Source organism: Salvelinus namaycush, chromosome 36 (assembly GCF_016432855.1).
Source record: "Salvelinus namaycush isolate Seneca chromosome 36, SaNama_1.0, whole genome shotgun sequence".
Lineage (NCBI taxonomy): Eukaryota > Metazoa > Chordata > Actinopteri > Salmoniformes > Salmonidae > Salvelinus > Salvelinus namaycush.
In genome coordinates, this window is record NC_052342.1 from 22,614,523 (window position 1) to 22,631,793 (window position 17,271).

Sequence of the window (17,271 nt, forward strand, 5' to 3'; positions counted from 1 at the left end):
CCTGTTGTATTCTGCGCATGTGACTAATAAAATTTGACTTGATTAAAAGCAGTGGTTTGAATATGTCTCATTGGCTTTCATACTTTGATTGGTTAGAGACGATCCAATCGCTGATGACATTGTTTTGTTCAACGCCCCTCGTCACCACAAACAACAATCAAGGCACTACACATACAATTTCTCAGAATTCCTCCCCTATGTGGAAGCTAGGTGAATTGCAACAGCACTAGCCTACATTCAAAACAAATCTCCCCTCCCCCACATCCCATTTCCAGAGTGGCGCAGCGGTCTAAGGCATAGCATCTCTGTGTTAGAGGCGTCACTACAGACACCATAGTTCAAATCCAGGCTGTATCACAACTGGCCGTGATTGGGAGTCCCATAGAGCGGTGCACAATTGGCCCAGCATTGTCTGGGTTTGGCTGGTGTAGGCCGTTATTGTAAATAAGAATTTGTTCTTCACTGACTTGTCTAGATAAAAAAAAAATATCTATATATATTTTTAAATCCCTGTGACATGGCGGAGAATCGCGCTTCAGCCCTTTACTTTTTGTTCACCAGCTTCAAACAGCTGTGAAAATGATATTTTTCATTATTGAAAAAATATTTCACAGCGCTTTAGATGGTAAAATGATTCCCTATACTATTCAGTGCTTTTTCCCCCCCAACATAAACTGAAATTAAGACTAATCTTTGCAACCAGGAAATGACAGAGCACTTTCTACATTGGCAGCTTGACCCAATTTCCACTAGATAACACACCACAAAGTCAAAACAGCTTTCCCCTTTTGACAACAGATGTCACTCCAGTGTGAATCAATAGGTGAATATCACAGCCAATCACAACAATGGCGGGTGAGTAATACTGTTAAACACTATCATTACACTATTACTGCAGACGCTACATGACCAAAAGTACGTGGACACCTGCTCGTCGAACATCTCATTCCAAAATCATGAGCATTAATATGGAGTTGGTCTCCCCTTTGCTGCTATAACAGCCTCCACTCTTCTGGGAAGGCTTTCCACTAGATGTTGGAACATTACTGTGGGGACTTGCTTCCATTCAGCCACAAGAACATTAGTGAGGTCAGGGACTGATGTTGGGCAATCAAGCCTGGCTCGCAGTCGGCGTTCCAATTCATCCCAAAGGTGTTCGATGAGGTTGAGGTCAGGTCAGGGCTCTGTGCAGGCCACTCAAGTTCTTCCACTGATCTCGAAAAACCATATCTGTATGGACCTTGCTTTGTGCATGGAGGCATTGTCATGCTAAAAGAGGAAAGGGCCTTCCCCAAACTGTTGCCTCAATGTTGGAAGCACAGAATCGTCAAGAATGTCATTGTATGCTGTACACCTTCTTTAGGGATAGGTGTACAGCGGGATGGCAGGTCAACGGGATGGCAGGTACCTAGTGGTTAGAGAGTTGGACTAGTAACCGTAAAGGTTGCAAGATCGAATCCCTGAGCTGACAACGTAAAAATCTGTCGATCTGCCCCTGAACAAGGCAGTTAACCAACTGTTCCTAAGCCGTCATTGAAAATAAGAACTTGTTCTTAACTGACTTGCCTAGTTAAATGAAGGTAAAAAAAAAACCAGGACAGTTGTAAATCATGCAGCGCCGTGTCACGATCGCAAATTTTACAGAAACAACAAATGTCGGTACATGTCGGTGTCTTATATCGGCTGAAAGCATAACTGAAAGCATAATTTAACTGCACTGTCCAATTTACAGTAGCTATTACTGCGAAAAAATGCCATGCTATTGTTTGAGGAGAGCTCCTAACAACAAAATACTTTTTTCTTTGCGATAGGTTTGATAAATTCACCTCTGAAGGTGAAATGTGGAAATACATTCCGAAATCTTGCTCTGATTAATTATCCAAAGGGTCCCAGAAAAAACACGAAGTGTCGTTTTGTTAGATAAAATCATTTTTCATATCATAAAAAGGTCCATATAGCATGCACGATCGATTTTGTATGTCCACTCGTTCAATTTACAAAGAAAAGAATCTGTGAAAATCCAACCCTAAACGTTGTTTCAACCAGTCAAATCACGTTCGTATTTATTCCTCAGAGATCCTAGAACGTAACCAGACTTCACTATATCATTAGGATTGTAGTGTATATCCTATAGGACACCAAATTTTTTCAGAGAGCGACGCCTTCATGGCGCACCGATGACACGGGCTGTCTTCACTTGATTGCCTAACTTTGTCAAATAAGCACCAATTGGGGTCAAACAAAGCTAGCTAGATAGCCAATGAGCTGGGCTTTTCGGGAGTAAACATTTTGCTGCTAACCTTGTGCGACAGTAAGCCTTTTTGTTTTGGACAAAAATTACAAGAATAAGGAGACTTATGAAGTTATGAAAACTGGGTGTGTTGCAAATGTTGAACTTACAATATGGCTACTAATACTGGAAAAGCTAAATCAAAGTCCAAGTATACAGATTTGATGATATTTTTGCAGAAAAATGTAATGTAAATTTCTCCTTCACGATTTGCCCAAATGTGCCTGGGTGACTTCACACTAAATGTCATGTAGCTTGCTCATTCTTCAAGTTATCAGTCTGAAACTTTGCACATACCCTGCTGCCCTCTTGTGGACACCATCGGAATTACAACCAGAGTGATGGCTAAAATTGGGACCTTTTTGTTGCATTTCAAAGATGGTGGTAGAATTATATATTTTTTAACTGTTGGTTTTTTCTTTGTATTTTCTTCTACCAGATCTATTGTCTTATATACTCCTACATTTAATTCACATTTCCACAAACTTCAAAGTGTTTCCTTTCAAATGGTACCAATAACATGCATATCCTTGCTTCAGGGCCTGAGCTACAGGCAGTTAGATTTGGGTGTCATTTTAGGCAAAAATTGAAAAAAAGGGGGCTATCCCTAAGAAGTTTTAAGATTTGCCTTCACTCGAACTAAGGGGCCTCACTAGAACCATGACAAACATCCCCAGATCATTATTCCTCATCCACCAAACTTTACAGTTGCCTCTATGCTTTGGGGCAGGTAGAATTCTCCTGGCATCTGCCAAACCCAGATTCGTCCATTGGATTGCCAGATGGTGAAGCATTATTCATCACTCTAGAGAACGCTTTTCCACTGATCCAGTCCAATGGTGGTGAGCTTTACACCACTCCAGCTGACGCTTGGCATTGCACATGGTGCTCTTAGGCTTGTGTGCAGCTGCTTGGCCATGGAAACCCATTTCACAAAGCTCCCGATGAACAGTTCTTAAGCTGACATTGCTTCCAGAAGAAGTTTGGAAGTCGGTAGTGAGTGTTGCAACCGAGGATAGACGATATTTACGAGCCGCGCGCTTCAGCGGTCCCGTTTTGTGACCTTACCACCTCGTGGCTGAGACGATGTTGCTCCTAGACTTTTCCACTTCACAATAACAGCACTTACAGTTGACCGGGGCAGCTGTAGCAGGGCAGAAATTTGACAAACTGACTTGTTGGAAAGGTGGTATCCTATGACGGTGGCACGTTGAAAGTCACTGAGCTCTTCAGTTAGGCCATTCTACTGACAATGTTTGTCTATGGAGATTGCATGGCGGTGTACTCGATTTTATATACCTGTCAGCAACGGGTGTGCCTGAAATAGCTAAATCAACTCATTTATTGGGGTTTCCACAAACTTTGTATATATGGTGTATTTTATGGACATTTTCTGAAATTGCAATGTAAAAATGTAAAATTAAATCCTGTGTAGCATCTTAAATTCTTAAATTCTCAGACTTAAGTATGTAGCGCACGACAGAGCAGCGGAAGAATTTAGTGTGAGTTGTCAAGCTACAAGAAAATGGCAACCAGTGAGGCACAAACACCATTGTATAAACAACCCAAATGTATCTGTTTATGTTTTCCGTTTTGTAATTCAACTATTTGAATATTGTTACAACACTGTACACAGCCATTTCAAATGTCTATTATTTGAAACGTTTTTTTATGTAATGTTTACTGTTAGTTTATTTCACCTTTGTTTATTATCTGTTTCACTTGCTTTGGCAATGTAAACATATGTGAATTGAGAGAGGGACAGAGAAAAATGTATTGAGTATTGGATACCCAACTTGTCACACCCCAATCATATAAAATCTAACAAAACAAAAAGTTCCCCCAAAAATAGCGTTATGTTTTAACTCTCCAAGGATCGAAAAGTTTAGTAGCCTTCAGTTAATCCGTTTATCTCAAACCATTCCGACACAACACCTCTGTACTAAGCTTTCTTGGATCCAAACACCATTCCCTGCCTCGCTTTCCTACCCGGGAGCTTACCCCTTTGACATCCTTCACAAAAACATCCTTTGCCATTTCTCTCTGTTTTACTTTGAGGTGTGTATATTTGTTCTTTTGGCACATCCCCAATAGCACTGTTTTTCAAATCATCGTATCTACCTCAAAGCTGTAACCAGAACCTTGGAATGCGTGGGCGTTTTGTTCCACAAGCTATTTCAACGACAGGCGCCTACCATCACCCGTGAGAGGGGGGGAGCCGAGAGTTAGACGAAGAGCTTTCGCCAATATCACATCGCCATTTAGTCGTTAGATAACCATTGTAGTTGTCAGTTTAGGATAGTCTTGCAATTTGAACGCTTTTATTAAATATATGCTAAATATTGGCCTCCTAACGGATACTTTTCATAAAAGCATAGTTGTCCCTCCCCTAAATCGTAGTAAAGTAACGTTATCCGTGTCTCTTGATTGACGGGTCCATATTTCTTTTCCTGAAAGAACGGTAAAAAAACATTTTTTTTTAAATAAAGCCCTGTGAAACTGAAGAACGGTCAGCGAAAAATAACAGAGGTGGAAGAAATTGAAATATCAAGAAAGATTGTTGGGAACATCCGAGGGACAAGTGTGAAAACAAGAAATTACTGAAAAAGAGACAAGAGTTGTGTAATTTGCATATTTCTTTAGACGTCCTTTTTTTGTCAGAATTGTTTTTGTTGACTTAGGGTAAGTACACTATTGTTATTTCACAAAATAATTAATAACATAGTGTTAGTGGTTCGTTTTCTCGTGTAATTTTAGGCAAGTCTTTTGTCATAATTTTCAAATAACCTCAACAGTCGTGCAGCAATGCAAGTAAAAAACAACACGTTTAGGACAAAAGATTTTGATGGGCAGAGTGAGAACATGCCATTTATTTACCAAATTCGTACATAAATGCATATTATTTTCCTATTCTGCAACAGTGTGCATGCTGAGAATAATGTTAGTTTGTTATGATCATTTGAGCTGTGACCCCAGTCTTTACCCCGCTGAGTCAAAACATGCACTGGTATAGGCCACCAATGCAAGTAAAAAAACAACCCATTTAGGACAAAAGGTTTTGATGGACGGAGCGAGAACATGCCATTTATTTACCAAATTCGGGTATATAAATGCATTTTTTTCCTATTCTGCAACAGTGTGCATGCTGAGAGTAATGTTAGTTTGTTATGATCATTTGAGCTGTGACCCCAATCCTTCCCCCGCTGAGTCAAAACATGCACTGGTATAGGCTACTTGTAAACAGTGCCTGGTTTAGCATGGCGCTCTGTTTATTATCACTAACAATAGGATATAGAGATAAATATGTCATATTTTCACGACGGCTAGAAGGGGTAGGTGTGTGTGTGTGCGCGCGCACTTGTGGCGTTGCCATTGACGGTCTTTGTTCAGTGTTTTCACTCCCCAGACAGAGATAACCCCCACCCCTCCCCCCATATAATATGGTTATACCTTCTGTTTTTGTCTGTGTATTTGTGTGTCTCGGGCTGGGGGATGGGGATAGACCCGCGCGAGGCGGTGTGCGCGCCACGGGAGAAATGTGTGTGTCAATGTCAAATGGAGGTGTGTCGCGCTCTGCTCGCCCAGCATGTGGACTCATGTGCGTTCATGTTATTTTTTTCGGACCTTTCAGAGATTTGAGATAGTTAGATTACAGCAAATTAACATATATGTGCTGCAGCCACAAACCATGGCATTGGCATGACGAAAATCAAAGTGTTTTGATTCAAAGAATGTCACATAGTCAATGGGGCAGGCTTCAGTTGTGCATGCACATCTAGGCCTATAGGCTGCTGCCCCCTTGCTCTGCGCACAGCAGCCACAGCACAGGCTTCCACAAGCGCGCATACACACACACACACACACACACACACACACACACACACACACACACACACACACACACACACACACACACACACACACACACACACACACACACACACCACACACACACACAATGAGTCATACAGCATTTAAAGACATATTCAATGTTGTTCAGACACACACACTTGCTTGCAAACATATTTGGCATAGAGATATTGAGACTGGCATTCCCAGCAGTGTGTAGTGGGTGGGGTAGGCTACCTAAGGTCCATTTGGGGCGACTTATTTTTGTCTAGAAGGCTATGTGTCTAGATCTGGGTAGGCTATGTGCTGTCGGTGTTCAGGATAGTGGTGTCTAAAATGGCACCCACTTTTCTACATAGTGTGTGGTTGACAGTAATGCCCTATATGGAAGACGGTGTCTCTCCTTTAGCTGTGTTGACTGTGTCAGTGAGTTTTCTGTCTGTATCCATGTGCAGTAGTGTATATCTCAGTATTTACACTGTGTTCCCTGTGGCCCAGGGCCAGACACAGATAGGCCAAATACCCTGTCTGTTCCCACACACACACACACACACACACACACACACTGCTCTTACAGCCGCTCAACACAATCCTATTTATAACCATCACAACCCACCATGCTTCTCTCCTTCATTCATGTTTCCCGTGCTGGGTCCATTTAGCTATGGGTTGGACCTTGTGTTGTTTTGGTGCTGCCCTCAGGTGTGTGTGAGGGGGAGAGTGTGTTTGTGTTAGGGGGAGAGTGTGTTTGTGTTAGGGGGAGAGTGTGTTTGTGTTAGGGGGAGAGTGTGTGTGTGTGTTAGGGGGAGAGTGTGTTTGTGTTAGGGGGAGAGTGTGTTTGTGTTAGGGGGAGAGTGTGTGTTAGGGGGAGAGTGTGTGTGTGTTAGGGGGAGAGTGTGTTTGTGTTAGGGGGAGAGTGTGTGTGTTAGAGAGAGATGTGGTGTTTGTGTGGGACTGAGGCTGGTGTAGTGCTGTGTGTGTGTGTGTGGATCCATTTTAGACCCCCCCCCCCCCCCCCCCCCCCCCCAATGTATCTAATGATCTCTTTCACAACTCCTATTGACTCATGTTTTGTAACCCAGTCTCAACATGTCATGGCATTTTGAAAACACCAGCACAGTTTAACTAAGGTTTTTTACAATATAGCACCACATAAGGCTGCTGTTACAACACCCATTAGTTACTGTATGGTTGCATCCCAAACACCACACTGTTCCCTACACAGTCTCACAGGGCTCTGGTCAAAGGTAGTGCACTAAATTGTGAATAGGGTGTCATTTGGGATGTGTTATATGTGTTTTGGTTCTCCAGCCACACAATCTGTTATTCAGACAATCATATCTCCTTTTCATTTACTTGTCATTTTACATAACCAACCAATCTCCAGCACACGGATCTCTGTATTCATTGTTAATTTAGAGGCTTTACTGGTAATTGTTGTCCACAACTACACACACACAGGCTTCCACAAGCGTGCACGCACACACACACACACACACACACACACACACACACACACACACACACACACACACACACACACACACACACACACACACACACACACACGACTGGTTGAATTAACAGCATGAATGTAGATGGTTGCCATCCAGAACAAGACAACAACATCAACTCAGTACTCCAACTCCCTGAACTAAAGCATTCAGAGAGTACTCTGTGTGAAAGTTAAACGGGTGTTGTCGGTGCCTCTGCTAGTCTATAGACAGTAAGGCAAAATGAGAAAGGGAGACTCCCTCCTATTTAGAGAACAGTAATATGTTCCACATATCCTCTCAGAAAAAAGGTCAATGCATCGGCTCACAAATTACCACTCTGATTTCAAATTTTATTTTATTTGTCACATGCGCCGAATACAACAGTTGTAGTAGACCTTACAGTGAAATGCTTACTTACAAGCCCTTAACCAACAATGCAGTTTTAAGAAAAATACCAACACAAAAAAAGAAATAAAAGTAACAAATATTTAAATAGCAGCAGTAAAATTACAATAGCAAGGCTATCTATAGGGGGTATCGGTACAGAGTAAATGTGCGGGGGCACCGGTTAGTCGAGGTAATATATACATGTAGGTAGAGTTATTAAAGTAACTATGCATAGATAATAAACAGAGTAGCAGCAGTGTAAAAGAGGGGGGGTACAAATAGTCTGGGTAGCCATTTGATTAGATGTTAAGGAGTCTTATGGCTTGGGGGTAGAAGCTGTTTTAGAAGCATCTTGGACCTAGACTTGGCGCTCCGGTACTGCTTGCCTTGTGGTAGCAGATTGAACAGTCTATGACTAGGGTGGCTGGAGTCTTTGACAGTTTTTAGGGCCTTACTCTGACACCGCTTGATGTAGAGGTCCTGGATGGCAGGAAGCTTGGCCCCAGTGATGTACTGGGCTGTTCGCATTACCCTCTGTAGTGCCTTGCAGTCGGAGGCCGAGCAGTTGCCATACCAGGCAGTGATGCAACCAGTCAGGATGCTCTCGATGGTCAGCTGTAGAACATTTTGAAGATTCGATGTCCAGACAAGCTCTCTATTTTTTCTCTACATGCATGGTGGATACCCTACGCTCCTGTGACCGTCCGGGATTTGAACCCCAGTCCTGTGTTGGTCCACTGAGCAAAAGCCTCCCATCAGTTTTCTCAATGTACTACCAGTCCATAATCACAGCTCTCTACATTTTTTTTACTGTCTAGTCAATAGCTATCAAGCCCTAGCAGTAGATTACAGATCACATTGCCGTTGTGATGCCACTGTCTGATGTAAGCTACAGTCAGATTTGTAGAGATCTGATGGAAGTTGTGGTTTTAAGGTAAATGGTTTCTGTTGCGATCAGCTGTGTATATATATATATACAATATTTATAAGCGATTGGTCTTTGTGACTTCACGGTGTTGTTTACACTGTAGGTTTTAGAGGTCGACCGATTAATCGGAATGGCCGATTAATTAGGGCCGATTTCAAGTTTTCATATCAATCGGTTTTCGGCACTTTTGGACACCGATTATGGCCGACTACATTGCACTCCATGAGGAGACTGCATGGCAGGCTGACTACCTGTTATGCGAGTGCAGCAAGGAGCCACGGTAAGGTGCTAGCTAGCATTAAACTTATCTTATAAAAAACAATCAATCTTAACATAATCACTAGTTAACTACACATGCTTGATGATATTACTAGTTTATCTAGCTTGTCCTGCGTTGCATATAATCGGTGCGATGCCTGTTAATTTATCATTGAATCACACCCTACTTCGCCAAACGGGTGATTTAACAAGCACATTCGTGAAAAAAGAACTGTCGTTGCACCATTGTACCTAACCATAAACATCAATGCCTTTTTTTAATCAATACACAAGTATATATATTTAAACCTGCATATTTAGTTAATATTTCCTGCTGACATGAATTTATTTTATCTAGGGAAATTGTGTTACTTCTCTTGCGTTCTGTGCAAGCAGAGTCAGGGTATATGCAGCAGTTTGGGCCGCCTGGCTGTGTGAAGACCATTTTTCCCGAACAAAGACTTATGAATTATGACATAACATTGAAGGTTGTGCAATGTAACAGAAATATTTAGACTTAGCGATGCCACCGGTTAGATAAAAGACGGAACGGTTCCGTATTTCACTGAAAGAATAAACGTTTTGCATTCGAAATGATCGTTTCCGGATTTGACCATATTAATGATCTAAGGCTCTGTCACGATCGTGTTGACATGAATGAGAGGACCAAGGCGCAACATGATATGAATACATCTTCTTTATTTATAACGACGAAGATGATCACGAAACACTTAAACAACACTAACAAAAAACAACAAACGATCGTGAAACTTCAAACGCAAGTGCACACACAAACTACTTACGTCGACATATACATATACAATGACCCACAAACAGCTAAAGCCTATGGCAGCCTTAAATATGGTTCCCAATTAGAGACAACAGAAACCAGCTGTCTCTAATTGAGAACCCATTCAGGCAACCATAGACTTTCCTAGAAAACTACACACACCCATAGACACAGCTAGATACATACACTCAACACAAACCCATACACTACAACCAACACCACCTCTACCATATAATACCCCAAACACACACATACCCCATGTCACACCCTGACCTAACTAAAATAATAAAGAAAACAAATAATACTAAGGCCAGGGCGTGACAGGCTCATATTTCTTTGTGTTATTATATTATAATTAAGTATGATTTGATAGAGCAGTCTGACTGAGCGGTGGTAGGCAACAGCAGGCTCATAAGCATTCATTCAAACAGCACTTTCCTGCATTTGCCAGCAGCACTTTGCTGTGCTTCAAGCATTGCGCTGTTTATGACTTCAAGCCTATCAACTCACGAGATTAGGCTGGCAATACTAAAGTACCTATTAGAACATCCAATAGTCAAAGGTATATGAAATACAAATGGTATAGAGAGAAATAGTCCTATAATACTACAACCTAAAACTTCTTTCCTGGGAATATTGTTAAAAGGAACCACCAGCTTTAATATGTTCTGAGCAAGGAACTTAAAGGCACTGTCAGCTTAGTGTATGTAAACTTTTGACCCACTGGAATTGTGATACAGTGAAATAATCTGTCCGTAAACAATTGTTGGAAAAAATACTTGTGTCATGCACAAAGTAGATGTCCTAACCAACTTGTCAAAACTATAGTTTGTTTACAAGAAATGTGTGGAGTGGTTGAAAAACGAGTTTTACTGACTCCAACCTAAGTGTATGTAAACTTCCGATATCAACTGTAGAAAGGCTTCTGAAGTTTATAATTTCCACTTTTAAATTTCAGACCTGATTTTCCCTTGCGAAGAATGTATCAACCCACTCAAATATGTCCTTTAATTATAATCCCCATAATATTTCACATTTCCTGTTGCTGCAGGATTATTTTCCTGCTGTAGCAAACTGTCTCGAATGAAGATCCTAAATCTTTACTGCCCATAATAAACAGAGCTCTCTTTCAAAGGAATTCCTCAGCTGTGCTGATCTTCTAAGAATAGCACAAACATCTAAGCAGAAGTGAAGTGTTAAAACACACACAGTAATTGAGATTACTACATGGATATACTGTATATTGGATCATAATAATGAAGATATTGCTTCAAATCTCGGTCTTCAGTATTCAGGGGGTTGTTGTTGTTTTTCCAACATGTCCGCTATGTGTTTGCAGGTTGTCATTTATTGTCATGAATCTTGCCCTGGAGGCAGCTCTGCAGAGTGGTCTCCAGCTGACACAGATACAGCAACCTGCTCTTTGTCTTCCATACTGTGTGTGTGTGTGTGTGTGTGTGTGTGTGTGTGTGTGTGTGTGTGTGTGTGTGTGTGTGTGTGTGTGTGTGTGTGTGTGTGTGTGTGTGTGTGTGTGTGTGTGTGTGTGTGTGTGTGTGTGTGTGTGTGTGTGTGTGTGTGTGTGTGAGTGAGCTTTTCTGTGTCTGCAAGCGTGTGAGAGTAAAGATCTGTTCGGTTCTGAACAAGTATGCCTTTGAGAAGAGGCAAAACAAAGAGAGAGAGAGAAAGAAGGACAAAATGTCTAAAGGAATAGAACAAGCGACTCTAGCCACCATGGAGATATTGAGAGGTGCCAAAGCTCTCTCTCTCTCTCTCTCTCTCAGGATGAGGGAAACATAGATTGCCTATGCTTCTAAAGGAAAAACTGTAGAAAAGGACTGCTATCTCTCTCTCCACTCTCTCTCTCAATATCAATCTTTTCTTTCTGTCACTCAACGCTTCACACTGTTTTCTTTTCATTTCTGTGAGACCGTTATGGTGAACCTGTTCATGAATATCGCTCATTCACAATGATTCAAACCAGGGCTAACCACAGTGCTACAAACACTTCCTTGACAAACACACACAGGCAGACCCCCACCCCTTTCCCTCCACACACACACACACACACACACACACACACACACACACACACACACACACACACACACACACACACACACACACACAGGCAGAGCCACCCCCCCACCCCCTTCCCCCCAAACACACAGGCATATCTCCCCCTTCCCTCCAAACACACACACACACGCAGACCCCCCCTTCCCCCCAAACACACATGTGCACATACATACACACACACATATTTGACCTTCACGCTAGGGGATATTGCTATACAGATGTAGGCTCTTAATTTGAGACAGTTTTCTACAGCAGGAAAATAATCCTGCAGCAACAGGAAGTGTGAATGATGTGAATGATTATGTGGATTATAAATAATTAACATTTTTGTAGGGATTGACACATTATTCGTTAGAGCAAATCAAGTCTAAAAATGTAAGTGGAGTTACAAACTTCAGAAGACTTTTTAAAACTCAAATAGACAACAAGTTTGCATCTCCTGCCATGCAGGAAAATTCTCATCAACAAAAGAGTGATCAAATTAAGGTCTTGCATCTGTAGCCGATCCAGATAGCCAGATACAGTAGCTATAGGAGGCCACCCGGGAGCTGACAGATATCTGGCAGCGTTCAGTGAGGAAGTCAGCAAAGCCAAAATAAATCAAACGCCTAACTTCAGTGTGAATGTCAATTTGAATCTAAATTAGTCAACAAATCAAATGCACATCGTGCTTGTATAATGTTATGTTATTGACAATAGTGAGAAAGTGAATGATACAAAGCCCAATATACAGTAAACCATACCTATTAGAGGTTGACTGATTATGATTTTTCAACGCCGATACCGATTATTGGAGGACCAAAAAAAGCTGATACCGATAAATCGGCCGATTTTGTTTTTTATATATATATTTGTAATAATGACAATTACACCAATACTGAATGAACACTTATTTCAACTTAATATAATACATCAATAAAATCAATTTAGTCTCAAATAAATAATGAAACATGTTCAATTTGGTTTAAATATTGCAAAAACAAAGTGTTGGAGAAGAAAGTAAAAGTGCAATATGTGCCATGTAAAAAAGCTAACGTTTAACTTCATTCGGACCACCTCGACAACATCCGGTGAAATTGCAGAGCGCGAAATTCAAAATACAAAAGTAGTATTATTAAACATTCATAAAAATACAGGTGTTATACACTATTCTTTAGCTTAGAATCTTGGTAATCGAAACGCTTTGTCCGATTTACAATAGGCTTTATGGCGAAAGTATAGCATTTGATCGTCTGAGGACAGCGCCTCACCCACTTCCTGCATTAACATGAATTCCTAAACATCACAGGTGTCGCAAAACTCAAAATGGCGATAAAATAAATCACTTACCTTTGAAGATCTTCATCTTTTTGCAATCCAAAGGGTCCCAGTTACACAATGAATGGTCGTTTTGTTCGATAAAGTCCTTCTTTATATCCCAAAAATGTCAGTTTATTTGGCGCGTGATTTAGAAATCCACCTGTTCCAACTCGCCCAACATGCCTACAAAGGAATCTAAAAAGTTACCTGTAAACTTCGTCCAAACAATTCAAACAAAGTTTCTAATCCAACCTCAGGTACCCTAATATGTAAATAATCGATAAAAATTAAGACGGAATATACAGTGTTCAATCCAGGAGAAAAAGAACGAGGAGCGCCTGCCAAAAGACAAGAGTCCTTCAAATTTTTCAAAAAACAAGCATGAAACAATTTCTAAAGACTGTTGACATCTAGTGGAAGCCATAGGAACTGCAATCTGGGTCCTAATTATTAGACTTTCCCATAGAAAAGCATTGAAAAGTCCAATGACCTAAAAAAAAAAAGTTCCTGGATGGATTGTCCTCTGGGTTTCGCCTGCCAAATCAGTTCTGATATACTCACATACATTATTTTAACAGTTATAGAAACTTTAGAGTGTTTTCTATCCAGTACTACCATGCATATGCATATCCTAGCTTCTGGGCCTGAGTAACAGGCAGTTTACTTTGGGCACCTCAGTCATCCAAACTTCCGAATACTGCCCCCTAGCCTTAAAAAGTTAACTTCTTATGGCTGCAATCCTGCTACCGGGATGATATGACAACAGCCAGTGAAAGTGCAGGGCGCCAAATTCAAACAACAGAAATCTCTTAATTAAAATTCCTCAGACATACATGTCTTATATAATTTTAAAGGTAATCTTGTTGTTAATCCCACCAAAGTGTCCGATTTCAAATATGCTTTTCAGCGAAAGCACTACAAACGATTATGTTAGGTCACCACCAAACCACAATAAGCACAGCCATTTTTCCAGCGAAATATAGCTTTCACAAAAAGCAGAAATAGAGATAAAATTAATCACTAACCTTTGATTATCTTCATCAGATGACACTCATAGGACTTCATGTTACACAATACATGCATGTTTTGTTTGATAAAGTTCATATTGATATCAAAACATCAGAGTTTACATTGGCGCATTACGTTCACTAGTTCCAAAAACATCAAGTGATTTTGCATAGCCACATCGTTTCAACAGAAATACTCATCATAAATGTAGATGATAATACAAGTTATACACATGGTATTATAGATATACCTCTCCTTAATGCAACCGCTGTGTCAGATTTCAAAAAAACTTTACGGAAAAAACAAACCATGCAATAATCTGAGACGGCGCTCAGAACAATAGCCAAATTAGCCTCCATGTTGGAGTCAACAGAAACCAGAAATTACATGATAAATATTCCCTTTGATGATATTTATCAGAATGATAAATAAGATTAAATTCATTGATAAAGATTAAACTAGAGCACACAACACTACCAGCACACATTACAGTCTACTCTGAAGCAAATCAGAAATACTTTTTTACGATACAGAAAGAAGTTGCTTGCCTTCCAATGACGTTCGAAAGCTGTAAGACTTTCCTCATCTGCCAAATCGTGACCGTCTCCAATCTCAGTCTGTCACTGAGTTTGTTCTCAGCGAGTATTTATCAGAATCCTAGTTCCACAATAAATCGTTGTTTTGTTCGATAATGTCCATTACTTATGTCCAATTAGCTAATTTTGCTAGCATGTCTAGTACACGTGTCCAAACGCTCGCGCAGATGCAGGCAAACGTCGGACGAAAACTTCAAAAAGTTATATTACAAGTCGAATAAACGGGTCAAACTTAGTAGAGAATCAATCTTCAGGATGTTGTTATCATATATATCCAATAACGTTCCAACAGGAGCATTCTTTTCAGTCTCTATAAGTAATGGAACGCATGGCGATATCATGAGGAAAGTGCGTGACCAAGAACTGTCATTCTGCCAGACCACTGACTCAAACACCTCCCATCCGGTCCCACAGCACAGCATAAGCTTCATGCGTAGGAAGTGCAAACAGATCCATATATTACAGGGAATTGAATAGGCGATGACTTTAACATCGACCACTCTCAGAAATCTCACTTCCTGTTTAGATTTTTCTCAGGTTTTTGCCTGCCATATGAGTTCTGTTATACTCACAGACATAATTCAAACAGTTTTAGAAACTTCAGAGTGTTTTCTATCCAATACTAATAATAATATGCATATATTAGTAACTGGGACTGAGGAGCAGGCCGTTTACTCTGGGCACCTTTCATCCAAGCTACTCAATACTGCCCCTGAGCCATAAAAAGTTAAACAGCTTGGAAAATTCCAGAAAATTATGTCATGGCTTTAGAAGCTTCTGATAGGCTAATTGACATCATTTGAGTCAATTGGAGGTGTACCTGTGGATGTATTTCAAGGCCTACCTTCAAACTCAGTGCCTCTTTGCTTGACATCATGGGAAAATCAAAAGAAATTAGCCAAGACCTCAGAAAAAAAATTGTAGAACTCCACAAGTCTGGTTCATCCTTGGGAGCAATTTCCAAACGCCTGAAGGTACCACGTTCATCTGTACAAACAATAGTACGCAAGAATAAACACCATGGGACCAGGCAGCCATCATACCACTCAGGAAGGAGACGCATTCGGTCTCCTAGAGATGAACGTACTTTGGTGCGAAAAGTGCAAATCAATCCCAGAACAACAGAAAAGGACCTTGTGAAGATGCTGGAGGAAACGGGTACAAAAGTATCTATATCCACAGTAAAACGAGTCCTATATCGACATAACCTGAAAGGCCGCTCAGCAAGGAAGAAGCTACTTCTCCAACCGCCATAAAAAGCCAGACTACGGTTTGCAACTGCACATGGGGCGGCAGGGTAGCCTAGTGGTTAGAGCATTGGGCTAGTCACCGAAAGGTTGCAATTTCGAATCCCCGAGCTGACAAGGTAAATATCTGTTGTACTGCTCCTGAACAAGGCAGTTTAACCCACTGTTCCTAGGCTGTCATTGAAAATAAGAATTTGTTCTTAACTGACTTGCCTACTCAAATAAAGTTAAAATAAACAAATAAAATGGGGACAAAGATTGTACTTTTTTGAGAAATGTCTTCTGGTCTGATGAAACTAAAATAGACCTGTCTGGCCATAATGACCATTGTTATAACAACCGTGAAGCACTGGGGTGGCAACATCATGTTGTGGGGGTGCTTTGCTGCAGGAGGGACTGGTGCACTCCACAAAATAGATGGCATCATGAGGCAGGAAAATTATGTGGATATATTGAAGCAACATCTCAAGATATCAGTCAGGAAGTTAAAACTTGGTAGCAAATGGGTCTTACAAATAGACATGACCCCAAGCATATTTCCAAAGTTGTGGCAAAATGGCTTAAGGACAACAAAGTCAAGTTATTGGAGTGGCCATCACAAAGCCCTGACCTCAATCCTACAGAAAATGTGTGGGCAGAACTGAAAAAGCGTATGAGAGCAAGGAGGCCTACAAATTGACTCAGTTACACCAGCACTGTCAGGAGGAATGGGCCACAATTCACCCAACTTATTGTGGGAAGCTTATGGAAGGCTACCCAAAACGTTTGACCCAAATTAAACAATTTAAAGGCAATGCTACCAAATACTAATTAAGTGTATGTAAACTTCTGACCCACTGGGAATTTGATGAAAGAAACTAAAGCTGAAATAAATAATTCTCTCTACTATTATTCTGGTATTTTACATTCTTAAAATAAAGTGGTTATCCTAACTGACCTAAAACAAGGAATTCTTACGAGGATTAAATGTCAGGAATTGTGAAAAACTGAGTTGAAATGTATTTGGCTAAGGTGTATGTAAACTTCTAACTTCAACTGTATGTAATA

The 17,271-nt window shown here is 40.7% G+C and overlaps 1 protein-coding gene and 1 pseudogene across 1 annotated transcript in view; both read left to right on the forward strand.

Moving 5' to 3' along the window:
* LOC120030487 overlaps nt 1–17,271 on the forward strand; it is a 304,236-nt pseudogene that overhangs the window by 72,071 nt on the left and 214,894 nt on the right.
* Nucleotides 4,503–17,271, forward strand: part of LOC120030160 (protein NDRG2-like) — a 40,011-nt gene continuing 27,242 nt past the window's right edge. Inside the window, exon 1 of the mRNA XM_038975489.1 lies at nt 4,503–4,972. The gene's annotated coding sequence lies outside the window, so the exon portion shown is untranslated. The remainder of the gene's footprint in view (nt 4,973–17,271) is intronic.